The 13,615-nt window shown below is 46.9% G+C and overlaps 1 pseudogene; it reads right to left on the bottom strand.

Moving 5' to 3' along the window:
* Positions 1-4,924: 4,924 nt before the first annotated feature.
* Positions 4,925-11,955, bottom strand: LOC147095405 (uncharacterized; annotated as a pseudogene).
* Between the last annotated feature and the right edge of the window lie 1,660 nt (positions 11,956-13,615).

Genomic DNA, 13,615 nt, shown 5'->3' with positions numbered 1-13,615 from the left:
GGGGAGCGGGCAGGGATTTGGACATGAGTCTAGGTTCGGATAGGTCATGGCCCTGTGGGTAGCGGAGCGGGCCCAGGGGCCGTGTAGCCTGATCCTGCTCCTGTTTTCGTGTGTCTAATGCTGTTAGATTCAGGAGGTAGTCCTGTCATAGTGGATTGGGCGGTTTGGATCAGATCAGCCATGATCTTATTGAATGGCGGAGCAGGCTCGAGGGGCCAGTTGGCCTACTCCTGCTCCTATTCCTTATGTTCTTATGTTCTTATAACAGACAGAGATGGCGAGTTTATGCAGGCCCGGCTAGCTCAGTCAGTAGAGCATGCGATAGTTAAGTTCAAGGCCGTGGGTTCGTACCCCACGCTGGGTGGTTGTATTATTTTATTTTTTAGGCTGATTTCACAGGCGGTCCACAGCTCTGAATTCCTGCAGTGAGTTACATGGAAACATCGAAGATAGGAGCAGGTGTAGGCCATTCGGCCCCTCGAGCCTGCTCCGCCATTCAATGAGATCATGGCTGATCATTCAAATTCAGTACCCTGTCCCTGCTTTCTCCCCATTTCCCTTGATCCCTTTTTGAATATATTTAATGAATTGACCTCCACTGTCTTCTGTGGTATAGAATTCCACAGGTTCACCACTCTCTGGGTAAAGAAAGTCCTCCTCATTTCTGTCCTAAATGGCCTACCCCTTATCCTTAGACTGTGACCCCTGTTTCTGGACTCCCCGACCATCGGGAACATCCTTACTGCATCTAGCCTGTCTAGCCCTGTTAGAATTTTATAAGTTTCGATTAGATCCCCTCTCAATCTTCTAAACTCCAGTGAGTACAAGCCCAATTGACCCAATCTCTCCTCGTACATCATTCCTGCCATCCCGGATATTAGCCTGGTGAATCATCGCTGCACTCCTTCCATGGCAAGAACATCCTTCCTCAGATAAGGCGACCAAAACTGCACACAATACTCAAGGTGTGGTCTCACCAAGGCCCTGTACAACTGCAGCAAGACATCCTTGTTCCTGTACTCAAACCCTCTTGCTACGAAGGCCAACATACCATTTGCCTTCTTAACCACCTGCTGCACCTGCATGCTTAACTTCAGCGACTGGTGCACAAGAACACCCAGTTCTCTTTGCACTTCCCCTTCTACCAATCTATTGCCATTGAAATAATATTCTGCCTTCCTGTTTTTCACATTTATCCACATTATAGTGCATTTCCATGTTTCTGCCCAATCACCCAACCTGTCCAAATCGTTGGGAGTTTCACAACATCCTCCTCACAGCATACCCTCCCACCCAGCTTTGTATCGTTCATGGAGTGTTTCACATAAATGAAATTCAGCAGCGGTATCAGAAAATCTCTCCCTGATTCGGGACTTTTATCTCTCCAGCATCTCGCTGCTGAACATTGAACTTCATATAATTTCCACTGCAGCTCGGGGCTAGTGTGCTCTGTAAATGTTACAACAAAACCTTCAGTGTATTTCACTCCGTGTCCAACCCGGTGAGGTCTCCCCTGGTGTGTCAGCTTTCTGTGTTTATAAACACTTCAGCAGATCATTAATATAAACTGAGCTCCGAGATCTGGTCGGGTCCCATTCCCCCGGAGGAATGAGCAGAGTCCACCCAGGATTAGATTTTCTTCCAAAAGAGTGTCACGAAGTTTCTTTAACGTGAGGCCAGAATAGCTCAGTTGGGAGAGCGTTCGACTGAAGGTCCTGAGGTTCCTTGTTTCGGCTGTTTTACGTTATTTTGTGTCTTTTTCTTTGGTCCAATTCTCCAACAGAACGATTTACACTGAAGTTATTTATCCGCCACTGAAGTATTGGGTTGGAATAGAGAGAAATCAAGGATGGGAAATATTTATATTTTCTCTATTTAGATTTGTTTCCCTATCTCCTTGTACCCTTTTCTGTGTTTTTGTTTCTCTCTGTGACGGGTGAACATTTGATTTGATGCATTTGTCCTAAACTGATGCTATAGAGCTATAAAGTGATGATATTGGGGAGCTTTAATTACCCAATTATCGATTGGGATAATGCTAGGGTAAAGGGAAAGGAGGGGGTGGAATTTCTGAAATATGTTCAGGAAAATTTCCTTGACCAATATGTTCTTGGCCCAACTAGGAAGGAAGCATTTCTGGATCTGGTGCTGGGGAATGAGATGGAGCAGGTCGACCAAGTGCCTGTGAGTGATCATCGTATCATAAGGTCTAGATTAGCAATGGAGAGGAGAAAGGAACAATCTCGAGTGAATTTTCTAAAGTGGAATAGGGCTAACTTTAATGGGATGCGAAAGGATCCAGCCAGGATAAAATGGAACCAAACACTGACAGCAAAAACAGTAACGGAATAATGGGTGATCTTTAAGGAGGCGATTTTCCAAGTACAGGCTAGGTACATTCCAACAAGTGGGAGAAGTAAGGGAACCAAAGCAAGGGCCCCTTAGATGACGAGGGAGATAGAGAAGATGATGAAACAAAAAAGAGGGTGTATGATAAATGAAGTTGAATTCTGCAAGGAAGAACCAGACCAAATACAATAAGTTGAGAGGGGAAGTGAAGATGAAAATAAGATTGCCAAACATGGCGGTGAACATTATAGGGAACTCAACAATCTTCTACCGGCATGTACACAGTATACGGGTAGTAAGAGGTGCGGTGGGGCCTGTTAGGGAAAAAGAAGGTGATATATGCTTAGAGGCGCAGGGCAAGTCTAGAATACTTAGTGAGCACTTTGTATCGATGTTTACTTAGTAGGTGGATGCTGATAAAACATCGGTTGAAGCAGAAAACTTTTTTTCGCAGCGAGTGGTGATGACCTGGAATTCGCTGTCGATGCAAGTGGTGGAGGTGGAGAATCTCAATGTTTTCAAGGGGTGACTGGATAGGCACTTGAGGGAAATAAACTTGAAGGGCTACGGGGATAGAGTGGGGGAATGGGACGGGCTGGATTGCTCTACACAAAACTGTCCGCAACTCGATGGGCCGAATGCCCTCCTGCTGTGCCGTTATGGCTCTATGATGCCTTTGGCACATCTTGCGGTGGTCAGACACGCTGTGTTTATCTGTTCCTGCTTGTGACCATTAAAGTGAACAGGCCGTGAGATAAACGTACATCAGCAAACCGAGGAAAGACAAATAAAAGGAAAGATGTATTGCAAAGGTGCAATGGATGATATTCAAAATAAATTACCCGTGGCATTTTGTGTGGTTTTAATTTTGTAAAGTTTGGATTATGCATGTTACGAATATTATAACAAACCGTAGTACAAACAACTTGAATATATGTAGCGCCTTTCACAGAATCATAGAATGGAATGGTTGCAGCATGGAAGAAGGCCATTCGGCACATCGAGCCCGTGGCGGCTCTCAGCAAGAGCACTTCAGCTAGTCCCATGCTCCCACCCTTTCCCCGTAGCCCTGGATTTTTTCCTTCAGTTACTTATCAAACTCCCTTTTTAATGTAAGAAGTCAGACAAAACCAGGTTATAGTCCAACAGTTTCTTTTGAAATCACAAGCTTTCGGAGCGCTGCTCCTTCATCAGGTGAAGTAGAGAGATGCCTATAGACACAGATTATATAGTCAGAGAATAATGCCAGATGATTACAGGTAATCTTTCTAACTGCCATTTATCACACCTCGGCAGAGAGATAATCACAGCAATCAAAGGTGTGAATGGTGTCCAAACAGGTCAGTCAGCAAAACATTACATCAAAGAACAATGAGGTGGGGTCACAAGGGGTTAAATGTTGCAGATGCTGGGGTCTGTATGAAAAACCAAATAGACAAAAAACATTTTCTTTGCTGTAATTCACAGCAGGTCCGGCCGCATCTGTGTATTGAGAACAAGCCAATGATGACTCGAGTCTGGATGACCCTATGTCAGGTGTGCTTACATGTAGCGTGACATGAACCCAAGATCTCGTTTGAGGCCGTCCTCATGAGTGCGGACCTTGGCTATCAGTATCTGCTCTACGATTTTGCGTTGCCGTGTGTCTCGGAGGCCGCCTTGGAGAATGCTTACCCAAAGATCGGAGGCTGAATGCCCTTTACTGCTGAAGTGTTCCCCGACTGGGAAGGAACACTCCTGCCTGGCGATTGTTGCATGGTGTCTGTTCATCCATTGTCACAGTGTCTGCATGGCCTCGCCGATGTACCATGCTCCGGGGTATCCTTTCCTGCAACGTATGAGGTAGACAACTTTGGCCAAGTCACATGAGTATGTACCATGTACCTGGTAGGTGGTGTCCTCACGTGTGATGAAGGTATCTGTGTTGATGATCTGGCATGTCTTGCAGAGGATGCAGTGACAGGGTTGTGTGGTGTCGTGGTCGCTGTTCTCCTGAAACTGGGTAATTTGCTGCGAACGATGGTCTGTTTGAGGTTAGGCGGCTGTTTGAAGGTGAGTAGTAGAGGTGTGGGGATGGCCTTAGCGAGGTGTTCATCGTCATTAATGACATGTTGAAGGCTGTGAAGAATATGGCGTAGTTTCTCCGCTCCGGGGAAGTACTGGACGACGAAGGGTGCGCTTTTGGTTGTGTCCCATGTCTGTCTTCTGAGGAGGTCTATGCGACTTTTCGCTGTGGCCCGTCGGAACTGTCGATCGACGAGTCGAGCATCATATCCCGTTCCTCCGAGGGCATCTTTCAGCGTCTGCAGGTGTCCATCACGTTCCTCCTCATCTGAGCAGATCCTGTGTATTCGCAGGGCTTGTCCATAGGGGATGGCGTCTTTAACGTGGTTAGGGTGGAAGCTGGAGAAGTGGAGCATCCTGAGGTTGTCCGTGGGCTTGCAGTAGAGTGAAGTGCTGAGGTGTCCGTCTTTGATGGAGGTTCGTGTGTCCAAGAGTGAAACCGATTCTGAGGAGTAGTCCATGGTGTGTTTGATGGTGGGATGGAACTTGTTGATGTTATCGTGTAGTCTTTTCAGTGATTCTTCACCGTGGGTCCATAGGAAGAAAATGTCGTCGATGTATCTGGTGTATAGCGTTGGCTGGTGGTCCTGTGCAGCGAAGAAGGCTTGCTCGAACTTGTGCATAAAGATGTTGGTGTACTGGGGTGTGAATTTGGTCCCCATGGCTGTTCCGTGTGTTTGGGTAAAGAACTGGTTGTCGAAAGTGAAGACATTGTGGTCAAGGATGAAGTGGATGAGTTGTAGGATGGCGTCTGGAGATTGGCTTTTGTTGGTGTTGAGTACTGAGGCTGTCGCAGCGAAGCCGTCATCATGTGGGATACTGGTGTAGAGTGCCAAGACGTCCATCGTGTCGAGGAGTGTTCCTGGTTTAACTGATCCGTGGGTGCTGAGTTTCTGTAAGAAGTCTGTAGTGTTGCAACAGAAGCTGGGGTTTCCCTGTACAATGGATTTCAGGATGCCCTCGACGTATCCAGAGAGGTTCTCACACAGGGTTCGTAGCCTGATACGAAATGGCGTCTGGGTGTGTTGGCTTTTTGTATCTTTGGGAGGCAGTAGAAGTCTCCCATGCGGGGAGTTCGTGGGATGAGAGCGCGTAGGATGCTTTGAAGGTCTCGACCGAAGGTCTTGATCAATCTGTTGAGTTGGCGGGTGTGTTCCTTGCTCGGATCTGCGGGTAACTGTCTGTAGTGTTCCTGGTTGTACAGTTGTCGGTATGCTCCTTTGCAATAGTCCGTTCTGTTCTGTATGATGATGGCTCCTCCTCTGTCTTCTGGTTTGATGACGATTTTATGGTTGGTCTTGAGAGCGTGGATGGCGTTGCGTTGTGCTCGAGTGACATTCTGGACTGTCTTCTGAGTGTGGCTGATGAATCTGGCATTGATGCATCTCCTGACAGCTTGAGAATACATGTCAAGCTTAGGGCAGCGACCCTCTGGAGGGGTCCAATTTGACTCTTTTTTCTTTGGTTGCTGCACTGCAGATCCCTCTGTCTGCTGTTTCGGATCATTGGCTCTGTTTTGGGTTCGCTGCTGACATCTTGGGATTTGTGGAAGAATCCCCGGAGCCTCATTCTCCTGACAAATTACTCTGCGTCTGCCGCAAGACTGGTGGGGTCCATTTTGCTGGTGGGGCAGAAATTGAGCCCTCGGCTGAGAACTTCAATTGCGTCTGGTTGAAGGGTGTGTTCAGATAAGTTGACAATGGACTTCCCTGTGGTTTCAACCGTGGTACCGTGGGAGGCTTGGTTGCTGCTGGTGGTGATGCCAAGTTTCTCAAGTTCCTGTTCTTGCTATGCATGTAGGCAGCATAGTTCCGTTGCCCCGTCTGTTTGGCAGTGTCTCATAGCTGATCTGCTGTGTCCTGAGCGCAGGCTGAGAACATGGACTCTATCTCGGTTTTGAGGTTGCGGCGTCTGCTGTAGAGCTGGTGTACGAGATGGTTGAGGAGTGTGCGAGAGGTACGATGGCAGAGTCTCTCAGCATAGTCTGTGTTGTAGACCGACTTGAGTGGGTTCGTGATCTATAGTCCTGTCGGGATCTTGTCTGCTTTCTTGCATCTCTGTAGAAACTTGATGTCTGTGCCGATATGCGCAATCTTCTTGGAGATCCTCTCCACATTGAGCCAGCATCTCCACATTGAGCCAGCAGTTTGTGGTGTCGATAGTAGCCATGGTGTGGCGATGCTGGTGTTGGACTGGGGTGGAAAAATATAAGAAGTCATACAACACCAGCTAATAGTCCAACAGTTTTATTTGAAATCACAAGCTGTCAGAGCGCTGCTCCTTCATCAGGTGAAGTGGAGAGATGCCTATAGACACAGATTATATAGTCAGAGAATAATGCCAGATGATTATAGGTAATCTTTCTAACTGCCATTTATCACACCTCGGCAGAGAGATAATCATAGCCTTCAAAGGTGTGAATGGTGTCCAAACAGGTCCGTCAGGAAAACATTACATCAAAGAACAATGAGGTGGGGTCACAAGGGGTAAAATGTTGCAGTTGCTGGGGTCTATATGAAACACAAAACAGACAAAAAACATTTTCTTTGCTGGGAATCACAGCAGGTCCAGCTGCATCTGTGTAGAGAGAACAAGCCGACGACGACTCGAGTCTGGATGACCCTACTTCAGGTGGGGCTACATGTAGCGTGACATGAACCCAAGATCCCGGTTGAGGCCGTCCTCATGAGTGCGAAACTTGGCTATCAATTTCTGCTCTATGATTTTGCGTTGTTGTGTGTCTCGAAGGCCGCCTTGGAGAATGCTTACCCGAAGATCGGAGGCTGAATGTCCTTGACTGCTGAGGTGTTCCCCGACTGGGAGGGGACACTCCTGCCTGGTGATTGTTGCGCACTGTCCGTTCATCCGTTGTCGCAGTGCCTGCATGGTCTCGCCGATGTACCATGCTCCGGGGCATCTTTTCGTACAATGTATGAGGTAGACAATGTTGGCCGAGTCACATGAGTGTGTACCATGTACCTGGTGGATGGTGTCCTCATGTGTGATGAATGTATCTGTGTTGATGATCTGGCATGTCTTGCAGAGGTTGCAGTGGCAGTGTTGTGTGGTGTCGTGGTCGCTGTTTTGCTGAAAGCTGGGTAATTTGCTGTGAATGATGGTCTGTTTGAGGTTGGGCGGCTGTTTGAAGGTCAGTAGTGGAGGCGTGGGGATGGCCTTAGTGAGGTGTTCATTGTCGTCGATGACATGTTGAAGGCTGCGAAGAACATGGCATAATTTCTCCGCTCCGGGGAAGTACTGGACGACGAAGGGTACACTGCTGGTTGTGCCCCATGTTTTTCTTCTGAGGAGGTCTGTGCGTCTTTTTGCAGTGGTCCGTCGGAACTGTTGATCAACGAGTCGAGCGTCATATCCCATTCTTACAAGGGCGTCTTTCAGCGTCTGTAGGTGTACATCGCATTCCTCCTCGTCTTAGCAGACCCCGTGTATTTGCAGTGCTTGTCCATAGGCGATGGCTTCTTTAACGTGGTGAGGGTGGAAGCTGGAGAAGTGGTGCATCCTGAGGTTGTCCGTGGGCTTGCGGTAGTGTGAAGTGCTGAGGTTTCCATCTTTGATGGAGATTCGTGTGTCCAAGAATGAAACCGATTCTGAGGAGTAGTCCATGGTGAGTTTGATGGTGGAATGGAACTTGTTGATGTTATTGTGTAGCATTTTCAGTGATTCTTCGCCGTGGGTCCATAGGTAGAACATATCGTCGATGTATCTGGTGTATAGCGTTGGTTGGTGGTCCTGTGCAGCGAAGAAGTCTTGCTCGAACTTGTGCATGAAAATGTTGGCGTATTGTGGTGTGAATTGGGTCCCCATGGCTGTTCCGTGTGTTTGGGTAAAGAACTGGTTGTCGAAGGTGAAGACAATGTGGTCAAGGATGACACGGATATGTTGTAGAATGGCGGCTGGAGATTGGCTGTTGTTGGTGTTGAGTACTGAAGCTGTCTCAGTGATGCCGTCATCGAATTGGGCAGGGCTGCCTTGAAGATGAGTTCATTGAGTGTATTAGGGATGGGTTTTTTGAGCAGTATGTAACTGAACCGACCAGGGGACAAGCAACCTTAGATCTGGTCCTGTGTAACGAGACAGGATTAATTAAAAATGTGCTAGTAAAGGATCCCCTTGGAATGAGTGACCATAACATGGTTGAATTCCATATTCAATTAGAGAGTGAGAAGGTTGGATCTCAAACATGCGTGCTAAGCTTGAATAAAGGAGACTATGAATGTATGAGAGCGGAATTGAGTAGAGTGGATTGGGAAAATAGATTAAAGGGTAAGACGATACACGATCAGTGGTGTACATTCAAGGAGTTATTTTACAACTTCCAAAAAAATATATTCCACTGAGAAGAAAAGGGTGTAAAAGAAAAACAGCCTTCCGTGGCTAAGTAAAGAAAACAAGGGCACATAAGGTAGCCAAATCTAGTGGGAGGATAGAGGATTGGGAAAAATTTAAATGACAGCAAAAAAATAACAAAAAGATTGATTAAGAAAGGGAAGATAGATTATGAAAGTAAATTAGAAAAATTTTAAAAACAGATAGAAAGAGTTTTTACAATTATTTAAAAAGAAAAAGGGTGGCTAAAGTAAATGTTGGTCCCTTAGAGGATGAGACCGGGAAATTAATGGTGGGAAATATGGAGATGGCAAAAACACTGAATGAATACTTTGTATCAGTCTTTACAGTAGAGGACACTAAGAATTTCCCAACACTGGACAAACAGGGGGCTATAGGGGGGGGGGAGGAGCTAAACACGATCAAAATCACTAAGGAAGTGGTACTCGGAAAAATAATGGGACTCAAGGCGGATAAATCACATGGACCGGATGGCTTACATCGTAGGGTCTTGAGGGAAGTGCTGGTAGGGATTTTGGATGCATTGGTAATAATTTTCCATAACTCCCTGGACTCGGCAAAATTCCCGGCAGACTGGAAAACTGCTAATGTAACACACTTATTTAAAAAGGGCAGTAGACAGAAGGCGGGAAATTATAGACCGGTTAGCCTAATATCTGTGGTAGGTAAAATTTTGGAGTCCATTATTAAGGAGACAGTAACAGGACATTTGGATAATCATAATTTAATAGGACAAAGTCAGCATGGTTTTATGAAGGGGAAGTCATGTTTGACAAATTTGCCGGAGTTCTTTGAGGAAGTAACATATAGGGTGGATAAAGGGAAACCAGTGGACGTAGTGTATTTAGACTTCCAAAAGGCATTTGATAAGGTGCCACACAAAAGATTATTGCTTCAGATAAGAAATCACGGGATTGGCGGTAATATTTTGGCATTGATAGAGGATTGGCTATCTAACAGAAGGCAGAGAGTTGGGATAAATGGTTCATTCTCAGACTGGCAATCAGTAACTAGTGGTGTTCCGCAGGGGTCAGTGCTGGGTCCCCAACTCTTTACAATCTGTATTAACGATTTGGAGGAGGGGACCAAATGTAACATATCAAAGTTTGCAGATGATACTAAGATGGGGGGGGAAGTAGTGAGTGAGAAGGACATAAAAAACCTGCAAGGGGACATAGACAGGCTAAGTAAGTGGGCAGAGATTTGGCAGATGGAATACAATACTGGAAAGTGTGAGGTTATGCACTTTGGCAGGAAAAATCGTAGAGCAAGTTATTATCTTAATGGCAAGAAACTGGAAAGTACTGAAGTACAAAGGGATCTGGGGGTCCTGGTGCACGAAACTCAAAAGGTTAGTATGCAGGTGCAGCAAGTGATTAAGAAGGCCAATGGAATGTTGGCTTTCATTGCTAGGGGGATAGAATATAAAAATAGGGAGATATTGCTTCAGTTGTACAAGGTATTGGTGAGACCGCACCTGGAATACTGCATGCAGTTTTGGTGTCCATACTGAAGAAAAGACATACTTGCTCTCGAGTCAGTACAAAGAAGGTTCACTCGATTAATCCCGGGGATGAGGGGATGAACGTATGAGGAGAGGTTGAGTAGATTGGGACTCTACTCATTGGAGTTCAGAAGAATGAGAGGCGATCTTATTGAAACATATAAGATTGTGAAGGGTTTGGATCGGGTGGATGCGGGGAGGATGTTCCCGATGATGGGTGAAACTAGAACTCGGGGGCATAGTCTTAGAATAAGGGGTTGCTCTTTGAAAACTGAGATGAGAAGGAGCTACTTCACTCAGAGGGTGGTAGGTCCATGGAATATGCTGCCCCAAAAAGCTGTAGAAGATACATCATTACATAAATTTAAAACAGAAATAGACAGTTTCCCAGAAGTAAAGGGAATTAAGGGTTACGGGGAGCAGGCAGGAATTTGAACATGATTCTAGTTTCGGATCGGTCATGGCCCTGTGGGTAGCGGAGTGGGCCCAGGGGCCATGTAGCCTGATCCTGCTCCTAGTTCATGTGTCTAATTCTGTTAGATTCAGGAGATGGTTCTGTGATAGTAGATTCGCGGTTAGGATCAGATCAGCCATGATCTTATTGAATGGCGGAGCAGGCTCGTGGGGCCGATTGGCCTACTCCTGCTGCTATTTCTTATGTTCTTATTTTCTTATGTTCTTATGTGGGGGATACTGGTGTAGAGTGTCGAGACATCCATCGTGGCGAGGAGTGCTCCTGGTTCAACTGGTCCATGGGTGCTGAGTTTCTGTAAGAAGTCTGTAGTGTCACGACAGAAGCTGGGGGTTCCCTGTACGATGGGTTTCAGGATGCCCTCGATGTATCCAGAGAGATTCTCACACAGGGTTCCGTTGCCTGATACGATAGGACGTACGGGTGTGTTGGCTTTGTGTACCTTTGGGAGGTAGTAGAAGTCTCCCATGCGGGGAGTATGTGGGATGAGAGCACGTAGAATGCTTTGAAGGTCTGGATCGAAGGTCTTGATCAGTCTGTTGAGTTGGCGGGTGTGTTCTTTTGTCGGATCTGCGGGTAACTGTCTGTAGTGTTCCTGGCTGTCCAGTTGTCGGTATGCTTCTTTGCAATAATCTGTTCTGTTCTGTATGACGATGGCTCCTCCTTTGTCTACTGGTTTGATGACGATATTGCCTTTGGTCTTGAGAGCGTGGATGGCGTTGCGTTGTGCTCGGGTGACATTCTGGACTGTCTTGTGAGTGCGGCTGATGAATCTGGCGTTGATGCATCTTCTGACAGCTTGAGCATACACGTCAAGCTTAGGGCAGTGACCCTCTGGAGGGGTCCAATTTGACACTGTTTTCTTCGGTTGCTGCACTGGGGATCCCTCTGTCTGCTGTTCCGGATCATTGGTTGTCTCATTGGGTTCGCTGCTGACATCTTGGGATTTGTGGAAGAATTCCCGGAGCCTCATTCTCCTGATGAATTCCTCTGTGTCTGCCGTGTGACCGATGGGGTCCATTTTGGTGGTGGGGAAGAAATTGAGCCCTCGGCTGAGAACTTCAATTTCGGCTGGTTGAAGGGTGTAGTCGGACAAGTTGAAGATGGACTTCCCTATGGTTTCAACCGTGGTACCGTGGGAGGCTTAGTTGCTGCTGGTGGTGATGCTGAGTTTCTCAAGCTTCCTGTTCTTGGTGTGCATGTAGGCAGTATAGTTCCGTTGCCTCGTCTGTTTGGCGGTGTCTCTTAGCTGGTCTGCTGTGTCCTGAGCACAGGCTGAGAGCATGGACTCTATCTCGGTTGTGAGGTTGCGGCGTCTGCTGTAGAGCTGGTGTACGAGATGGTTGAGGAGTGTGTGAGAGGTACGATGGCAGAGTCTCTCAGCATAGTCTGTGTTACATAGATACATAGAAGATAGGAGCAGGAGTAGGCCATTCGGCCCTTCGTGCCTGCTCCGCCATTCGATGAGATCATGGCTGATCCTTTAATTCAGTATCCCGTCCCCGCCTTCTCTCCGTAACCCTTAACCCCTTTTGCCCGTAGAAATATATCTAATTCCCTCTTAAATATATTTAATGAGCTGGCGTACACTGCCCTCTGTGGCAATGAGTTCCACAGGTTCACCACTCTCTGAGTGAAGAAATTCCCCCTCATCTCTGTCCTAAATGGTTTAGCCCTTATCCTTAAATTATGTCCTCTAGTTCTGTTCTCACCCGCCAAGGGAAACATTCCTTCTGCATCCAGTCTGTCTAGACCTGTCAGAATTTTATACACTTCTATGAGGTCCCCTCTCAATCTTCTAAACTCCAGTGTGTACATCCCTAAACTACATAGTCTCTCCTCATAGGTCATTCCCGCCATTCCTGGTATCAGCCTGGTGAATCGCCGCTGCACCCCCTCCATGGCAAGAACATCCTTCCTCAGATGAGGCGACCAAAACTGTACACAGTACTCGAGGTGTGGTCTCACCAGTGCCCTGTACAGCTGCAGCAAGGTATCCCTGTTCCTGTATTCTAACCCTTTTGCTATGAAGGCCAGCATACCGTTTGCCTTCTTGACCGCCTGTTGCACCTGCATGCTCGCCTTCAGTGACTGGTGTACAAGAACACCCAGGTCTCTCTGTACTTCCCCCTCTCCCAATCTATTGCCATTTAAATAATAATTTGCCCTCCCGTTCCTGCACCCAAGGTGGATAACTTCGCACTTGTCCACATTATAGTGCATCTGCCATTTATCCGCCCAATCGCCCAGTCTGTCCAAATCGCTCTGGAGCTTCCTGGTCTCTTCCTCTGAGCCCACCCCCCCTCCTAGTTTAGTGTCGTCTGCAAATTTGGAAATGCTGCATCCGACTCCCTGATCCAGGTCATTAATGTAAATTGTGAACAGCTGGGGGCCCAGGACAGATCCCTGTGGTACCCCACTTGTTACTGCCTGCCATTCAGAAAATGAGCCGTTTATTCCAACTCTCTGTTTTCTATCTGACAGCCAGTTCCCTATCCACGCCAAAACTTTCCCCTTTATCCCATGAGCCTCAATTTTCCATGCTAATCTTTTATGTGGGACCTTATCGAAGGCCTTTTGGAAGTCCAGGTACACCACATCTACTGGCTCTCCCCCATCTATTCTACCAGTTACTCCCTCAAAAAATTCCAATAGATTAGTCAAGCACGATTTACCCTTTGTAAATCCATGTTGACTCTGTCCTATCCTGTCCCCATTTGCTAAGTGCTCCGCTATTTCATCCTTAATGATGGACTCCAGCATTTTGCCCACAACTGATGTAAGGCTTACAGGTCTGTAATTACCTGCTTTTTCCCTACCCCCCTTTTTGAATAGTGGGGTAACGTTAGCTACCCTCCAAT

Source organism: Somniosus microcephalus, unplaced genomic scaffold (assembly GCF_052327205.1).
Source record: "Somniosus microcephalus isolate GS21.2 unplaced genomic scaffold, FLI_Smic_1.0 unresolved_chr1, whole genome shotgun sequence".
Taxonomy (NCBI): Eukaryota; Metazoa; Chordata; class Chondrichthyes; order Squaliformes; family Somniosidae; genus Somniosus; species Somniosus microcephalus.
The sequence above is the reverse complement of the archived record's forward strand: the minus strand, read 5'-3'. Positions and strand labels throughout refer to the sequence as shown.